Raw genomic sequence first — 8,584 nt, forward strand, 5'->3', positions numbered from 1 at the left:
TCAGTTGACTCATAATACAGCAGGCCTATTCTCGGAGACAGTACAGGTTTTCCATTGATGTGTTTCAAGTTCTCCCACAAAACTGCAATATTTTTACTGCATTACACAAACAGAGCATCGTTATAGTGGTAGCATGAAAGGAAATGCAGAACAGCTAATTATAACAAACTGAGCCTATAACAACTGAGTTTCATAACAAACTGATCCACATTCAATGTTGGAAGCCACATTGAAATTGGAGTATGAAGAGGAAAACAAAAGAACTGGCACTGGAGATGGAATATCTTTTTCTTTTCATTTTTGTGCTCGACGCCTTACGTATTTTTGTCTTGAAAGCAAAATTTTTTTAAGTGCGAATTTTACATGAATGCTTGTAAAATTGCATTCTTTTTCGGCTTCCACCCAGGGAAAGGTGGTGGCAGCCCCCCTTTCCTTGACAGGCGATAAACTTTTGGGAGGAACCTGCTGCGGTGTTTCAGTGGCCAAAGCGTTGTGCTGCTAAGCAGAAAGTATACTGGTTCAGTTCCTGGGTGCTATTTTGTATGTAAGCAGAAAAGGAAACGAGATTTTAGCAGATATTAAAAATCCCTGCTGGGCATAAATTAGCACATAGCCCTCCATTGCAGGGCACCTCGTAGCTCAGGTGCAGGTTCATCACGTGAAACTTTAATTACGAACTTTTTTAATGCTAGAAGCATTACAGGGGTACCTCTCAAAGTGCCCTATGAATGATCTCCTAATTATGCAGTAATTGCCTGGAAGCCAGTGCTTCATGTGGAGAGGATTGTGACATTTGATGCTCATTCTGGGGAAGAGCATCCTTGGTGAAAAACTAGTTCCCCTACTCAAGAAGCTGCCATTCCTTCCCTTGGAAGCATGCATAGCCCTGCGGCCTCCTTTCTTGGGGAAAAGGGAGGAAGTGAAATAATCTTGATGCTGCGCATGTCGAACTTCAATAGAATGATCTGAAAAGGAAGGAAAGAAGCCAGCAGTTGGTGGAAATCAGCCTTGGATTCCTGCTAGGGAGGCAGCAGCTACTAATAAGCATTGTCGCGTACTTGAAGGAAGGAAGGGCATTGATGCGAAGCTTTAAAAAAAGGAAGCAAGTTAGCAATGAGGCAATTCTGTGTTGGAAGGCCTCTGCAACATAAAAATAGGGCTTTTCGAGTCAGTCCCTGACCCGTGTACTCCCCGAGAAGCAATCCGGCATTCATTTTTTTACATATCTTCAATGCGGTGCGCGAATATCCAAAAGTTACAAATGTTGAAGTGATATTCATTAGGCTTCGAATCGAATGGCAAGAATTTCGAAATATTTTCAAGGTATCTCAAATTTCAAAAACACAATTGTGCAGCTGTATACAGTACTCTCTCATTTGAATTCGTTTAATTGTAATTTTTGGCTAATTAGAAGTGATGTGCTGGTCCCAGATATTTTACGTGCAATCTGTGGAAGAAATCGTTCACTAATTCAGGGCTGAAACCCGTTATATCGGTGAATTCTAAGCTATTCAAATAAAATCATCGAGATGAATGTCATTTCCTGATAAAATTCAAAATTTTTGAGCACAAACACGGTGTTGTGCTCTGTCTGATGTTGGTGCCTTCACAGTGCACAGTTAATAAAGCGATCCAGGTCAGATGAGAGTCACACCACATATTGCCAGCATATCGTGACATGTACGATTGAGGCACGAGACAACTCTCCAGTCATCATCAAAGTACTGACTGCACGTGGCGAGGACGATGTTGACAAATATATCTGCTTTCAAGCCCAAAGTAATGCCAATGATGGCAGAATTGCACAAGTCAACTTTTTTTCCATGACGCGCAATGGTATACGCTGACCAAAATTACGCTGATACTTTGCATCATGCTACAGTCATAGCTCCCTGTATACTTTCTGGTAATAAAAGAAATTATGCTCAACGCATCTTTACTAGAAAAGAGACAGTCACATGACAATGGTTGCAGACAAACACATTCCGAGTCCCGTTTCTCTAAACTGTTATTATTACCCCCCTTATTCAAACCTCTGCACTACGTGCAATTTCAAAGCAGACCCGCTTCCCATGCTGCAAAAAGGTGCAACCAGAAATAATACCAATGCTGATATCAATACACTTAGAAAGTACAATATTAAGACAACAGAACAAAGGGAGCTGGCTGACAGCTAACCTTTCAAAGCCCACCTCGGCAATCAAATAAAGTCCTCCCTTGCTTTCTGTAAAAGCCTGGCAATACGACTTTACTGGCAATAGCTTCCCCAATTTCAGAGTCCTGCATGGCTAGGAGGAGGAGGAACAACAACTTGATTGAGCAATTAAAAGTAGCGTTTAAGTGCTAGATGGGGTGGTTCTCTCTTCTCGGGTATTATATGCCTCCAGGGCTTCCTGGCCCCTTGTGATCAGTGTTAGCTGGTTGTCCAAGGTGGAGCTGGACAGCAAGATCTCCCATCGCTCGGTAAGGGTATTATTGGGTAGGGGGAGGGGCGGTGGGGACGTTTTAGAGAAATTACACTCTCCTATGATATGTCGGAGTGTGCCAGGTTGTTTGCAAAACTCGCATTCTTTTTCGTGCCTCTCTGGATACATTTTGTTCCGGAGGTATGGATGCGGGAAGGATCCGGCTTGTATTTGCCTATAAATGGCTTGCTGGTTCTAAAGGAGTGGTGTGGTTTGGGGAAGTGTTTTCTGCCGTCCCTGTAATGATTTATTATACCTTTGTAGCTCGTGATGGGTTGCTGCTCTGGCTCCTCAGCCCACAGGTTGATTTCTCGAGCCTGTTAGTGGGAAAATTCATTGCCCTCCTCCGCTGAGTGGTCTTGTGGTTTGGACGCGTTTTATTTTTGAGGATTCTCAGCGCCGCTAGAGACACCCATCCTTTCCTGAAGTTTCTGTATGCCTTCTGGGAGTCCGTGATTATTTTCCTTGTGCCAAGTTGGGTTAGGGCGTGATAATTTTCCTTGTGCCAAGTTGGGTTAGGGCAATGGCTATCGCTGTTTATTCTGCCTTCTCGGGGGAGGGTGATGTAATAGTAGATGCACACTTGACTAGTTTGTCTGTTCGTGTCTGCGATAGTTGCCTTCGTTCAAAACTCCGGCAGCGAGGCATCCATATATATATAAGATCCCGTCTTCTTGTTCTAGAGTTTTGGCTAGGGCTTTCACTCTGGCCGCTCTTTGTCCCTCGTTGAAGTCCGGTTTCATATTACGGGGTAGCTGTTTGCTTTCAATTACTTTGGCCCAACTCTGGGGTATGTGGCCCTTCCTATGATGATACACTTCCTGCCATCCTATTTTGGCTAGGACGGCTCTTCCCGCTTTTGTTCGACTGAGCCTGACTCTTTGGTTGGATAGGTGGGCTTCGACCAGTTCATTTATTTGTGTTGTGTTTAGCCATTCCCAAGAGCTTCTCGGTGGATGAGTGGACTGGGATGCTTAAGGCCAGCTTTGTGGCGAGGACTGCATCTAGTTGTTCTCTATCACTCTTTAGTAGTTGGAGAAATGGGGCTGAGTATGTTATTCTTGATGTCACGAAGGCTTGAACTAGCTTCAGGGCATCTTCTTTTTATTCCCTTCTTCTGTTTGATACTCTTCTGATCATCTCCATGATCTGTTCTGATATGGTCTTGAGTTTGTGTATCACTGCCCCGGCCTTGCCATTTTCTTGTAGGAGCGCTGGCCTAGAATCCTGACTTGGGGTGTCGGGTTGATGTTGGTGTCGTCTGTGATGATTCTTATCTCTTTTTTTTTCATCCTTTTTCTGTCTTGGCCCTATTATCAGTAACTCGGATTTTTGCGGCGAGCAGCCTAGGCCGCATGATCTTACAAACTCGTGGGCTGTTTCTGCTGCTTTTTGGAGGGTCTCCTCCATCCAGCCTTCTGATCCCCTCTTTAATGTCCAGATGGTGATATCATTTGCGTACTGTGCATGGCTTATCCCTTCTATGTCCTCCAGCATGGCCGGAAGGGGGAACAGGGCCAGGTTAAAGAGCAGGGGAAAGAGGACTGACCCCTGCGGGGTGCCCCTGTCACCCAACGCTAGCGACTGTGACCTCTCTTCTCCGATTTTGATGATCGCCGTCCTGTTGCTGAGACAGTCTTTGATATACCTATAGGTCCTTGCTCCGCATCCCGTTTTGCGTAAGTTGCGAAGTATGCTCTTGTGGGTGACGTTGTCAAGTGCCCCTTTCAAGTCGAGTGCTAGTATTGCTCTGGGAGTCTCATTTTTTGCCTTCTTGATGACCAGCTCGTTTAGTTGTATGAGAAATCCTGGGTGCTTAGGTGTTCTCGGAACCCATGCATGGCTGTTGGCATCTGGTCGGTGATGTCCAGATGTCTCTGAAGTCTTTTGAGGACCATGCGTTCTACCACCTTTCCCATGCATGATGTCAGGGAGATGGGTCTCATGTTGTCTATGTGTGGTGTTTTCCCTGGTTTTGGTAGAAACCTGATCTCTGCCTCTTTCCATTCCTTGGGTAGCCTTCCTGTCTCCCAGGCACTGTTTACGTGTCCTAGGAGCTCGAGTCAGCTTTTGTTGCTGAGGTTATTGAGCAGCTTGTAGGTTATGGTGTCTGCCCGGTGCGCTGCCGTGGTTGCTTTCATCGATTGCCGCTGTCAGCTCTTGATTGGTAAAAGGTTCATACAAGTCAGCGTTACTCGTTCCATCGTATTTGGGAAGCGGCATGGCATTCTTTTCCGTTTTCAGGAACTGTGTCTTGAGATCTTCGATTAGCTGCTTGCTGCCACCCGGGTAGTTGTTCAACGTTTGTGTATGGCTTGCGCTCTTGCCATTTAGGGGGTCTATCAGATGTCTGAGGAGGTTCCACGTTTTCCTTGTCAACAGGGTGCTTTCCATCACACAGTTGCATGCAGTACAATGCATGACACAGGCAGTCTACTTTTCACACAACCAAAAAAAAGGAACATACACATACACTTAAAATATTTCAAAGGAATTTTGAAAGACAGGATTTAAAAGAAAATGATGCGGCTATGAACAAATCAATTGTGAAACAAAAATAGCTTGCCAGGTTGCACGACTTACCATTACAAGTATAAATGAAACGGGCAGTGTACTTTTTTTCACTTATCGCAGTAAAAATACTAGGAACATTTTAACAATTACGGAGGTGCTTTGAACTTTCTAAAAATGTGATGGTGACTTCTGTTAATCTGATCTGGAACTTTCTGTCGAACTTTGCGGAAGTGCCCATCACCACTTGACCAGCGCAATAGACGTACGGTGTCCTCCAAAGCTTGTTCCGCTGGCTCACCAACACCAGAAGCCTCCTGTTCACACCCGTCAATACCTTCAGCTCTAAAGGCGGCTCATATTGCAGGTGGTAGCAGCCTCCCCTTCTTTGGCACTGCTTTTTAGCTTTCTAGCCCTCCCCCCAACCCTTCTGCTGCAGTGCTCCCTTCCCAGCTAGCACCCGAATGTTCTGTACAATGTTGTGGACCTTACAATGATGTTGTGTACCTCATGTGTTCCGTGAAACAAAGATCTAAGGCTTTCACATTAAAAACATCTTAACATACAGCTATACTTCAAAACTTTTTTAAACGACAAACATCGATGGGACTGTGAAAAAATAAAATGTCGAACAGAAATAGCTCTCCAGATAAAAATAAAAATTGTCAGAAGTTCAATACATCAAACGGGCACTCTACCTTACACGTAGTGAAGTAAAAATTCCAAAAACACATTATAGGGGCCATGACGGCAAGCTAAACATTTGTTCAGTTTCAGAGAACTCGGCATTTGTAACAGATACACTTCAAATAAATTCTACACAAGTACAGAATTCTTGTACAGTAAATTATGACAATGGTAGGCATAAAAATACAAAAATGGCACGGAGAAGTTGGATAAACAAACACGGTTCCCCTGCAGACATATCAATGCCAAAATGGGGGCAAGAGCAGTCTATGTACAGCGGCTGAGTTTCAGGTATTTTGCCGTTTCCCGCTTCTGCATCCTGGCTCGGTTAAGTGATTTTACGAAAAAGTGCAGCCGAGTGGTAACGAAAAATGCCACCATCTTAGCAGTAAGCATTTTAGCGTGGTCAGCACATCCAACGCGGTCCTGTGGTCGGGATTTGATTAGCCAAATTACATCCACAATGCTTTCGTGATGAAGCTCTTGTGCACTGAAGCAACCCGTGAAAAGGTTCTCCAGGTTTTTTAGGAGCCTAAATAGGAAACCCGACGGGTACAACAGGCCACCATTAACCTTTAGCTGTGTTAGCTGAGCAGCTTGAAGGTTTTTGATGTCTTTTTTTTCTGCAAGCAGAACGTTTTTACAAGCATCACAACTGGTTTTGGCCAAGAACTTCCGTGCTACATATCCAGCAACGTAAAAAATTAGCCGCTCATCACTTTTTGCAGACACACAGGCAACATGATCTGGTGCAGCTTTCTCAAGGCTCTTCAATGCCAGTTCAGCACTGCAAAGATCACCATCAGCAATGCAGCTGGTCCAACAGAAACTGCTTGGTATGGTCGTCCCCACCGGCAGCATCAGCCCCAAGCAGTGCAGTCAAAATGCCTGGCTCTCCCATTTGATACAGATTTGGCAAGGCTATAAAAACTCAAGCAAGAAACTGTAATCAAAAACTGCTGGGGTGTGGGGTGAATATTACAGCCTGACGACTGCCTTGCGATGCCAAAAAAGTTCTCAGCTGGGTCCTGGCTCAGCCTTGATGTCATGATGAACTTACGCGATTTGTTGACTCAAGTAGACCAGCAGCGACAGGACACTTGCAATGGTGACCCTCAATCCGATTGCGGTAGACTCGGACAAAAAGCGGACCTGGTTTTCGGCTCGGCCTTGGTTTCCTGCTCGGCCCCGGTTTTCCGCTGCATAAACCTCCCATTCAATAAGGTAGGCTAGAAGTGACAGCAACTTATCCATGGCAGCTGAGTCTGGACGAAGAGCCTCGGCGGGGAATCGAGACATTATCTCAATAAGGTCTCTCATCATGCTGAAATGCATAAAGCACAGAACAAAATTTTAAAACAGTTAGCCAAGGGGCTGGAAAATTCATTTGCAGCGAAAGGTAAATAAAAACAAAAAATGCAATAAAAGTATGGTGCTAACAGCTTGTATATATGTCGAGCAGTACTTGAGGCACTAACTAATCTTACCCGAAAAAGGTCTAGACAGGATCGATGCTCCCACATTTGGCCTCAACGTCATTTTTGTAGAGACGAAGGCCATTTAGGACCATGTCACTGAAGAGTTGGAGGGCGTAGGTAACCCTCATTTTCTCAAAGTTGTTGGGCTGAGTGTGGCGGGTTGTGATACCGGGCATGGCCTGGGTCACGTTCAAGTCATCAAGTTTCAAAGCCCCTTTTACGGGATGAAGCGATACCTGCATGGAAGAGCAAAATGCTTCATAAGACAGTGCAGTGCTGTTTTTTTCATGTTTCCTGGTGATAAAAGCATGCTCATTCTGGTCCTGTTGGAGTGGTGAAGTCTGCTTGGAGTAGCCCATTCCTGATGCATTTGACAAGATGTGGGAAGTTGAAAATGAAATGAAGTGACCGCTTGTTGCCCACTGGGTGTTGCACTATGCATTTTGTGCTGGATGCAGTCGCGTAAATGCCCATCGTGGACCACATCTTTCGATACCAGGTCGCACCATCAGATGTGATGAAATCTACAAACAGCCCAGCCTTTTCCGCTAGGATATCACTTCATCCACCATCACTTTTGACAGCAAATTTCCTTTCATGTTGCCCTGCGTGGCAAAAGAAGCAAGTATTTGGGTTCACTTGCCAGTGAACGGCACAAACATAATGACCATCCCCAGTTTATGCTTGTCACTGCTGGGGGTGAACTGGCCCACATCGACGAAGCCTTGTATGTGCCCTGACGATGTGACTGGCAGATCCTCGGACAGCTTCATTTCGTACGTCAACGATGAGCCTCTGTGCCTTTTAAGGCATCCATGAAAGAGTTCTGCTTGAGCATGCTCATCACTTTCTCATTAAAGTCAAATCCCACCTTGTGAAACCTGAGATACTTCTGAAGAGTCACTTTGCTTGGCAAAACAAGAACTTTCTGCCTCCGCATATCCTCGTAAAGCTTTGGTCCTTTCATGCGCATGATGAGGCACTCCGAAATCCACTCCTTCGAGTACCTCATCCCTCTAACACGCTTCCTCTTCACAGCCTTAAACACGTGTAGAGCTGCCTCTTGCTGCTTTGGGGGGAGTTGTTTAATTCGTCCAAGGAAAGCCTCGTCACTTAGCTTAGAGTTTTCTTCTTTCATGGCTCGTACTTGGCCTGCCAGGGTACACAAGCGTGAAGCAATTCGCTTAGTCTTCTGATTGGCCACTCGCAGCTTGTGAGACAAGTTATGCATGTCACGTTTCTTCTTTAACTTCCGTGCCAGCTAGCGTCACTAAATAAAGCGTAGCTTATTTAGTAACGCTAGTGCCAGCGTGACTTTCGCAAATAGCGACAATGGACACAGATGGTTCCTGCAAAATGTAAAACATAAAATAAGCTACTTGCAATGCTTAATTCGAAGTATTTGCAAGACACAGAAACAAGAGCAAACAGATAATTGGATGG

General features: G+C 45.0%; 1 pseudogene; it reads right to left on the reverse strand.

The window, feature by feature from the left end:
* Positions 1-7,538: 7,538 nt before the first annotated feature.
* Positions 7,539-8,153, reverse strand: LOC144173134 (uncharacterized; annotated as a pseudogene).
* Positions 8,154-8,584: the final 431 nt, after the last annotated feature.

This window comes from Haemaphysalis longicornis, unplaced genomic scaffold (assembly GCF_048455015.1).
Source record: "Haemaphysalis longicornis isolate Haplotype H1 unplaced genomic scaffold, Haemaphysalis longicornis Haplotype H1 scaffold_1, whole genome shotgun sequence".
NCBI lineage: Eukaryota > Metazoa > Arthropoda > Arachnida > Ixodida > Ixodidae > Haemaphysalis > Haemaphysalis longicornis.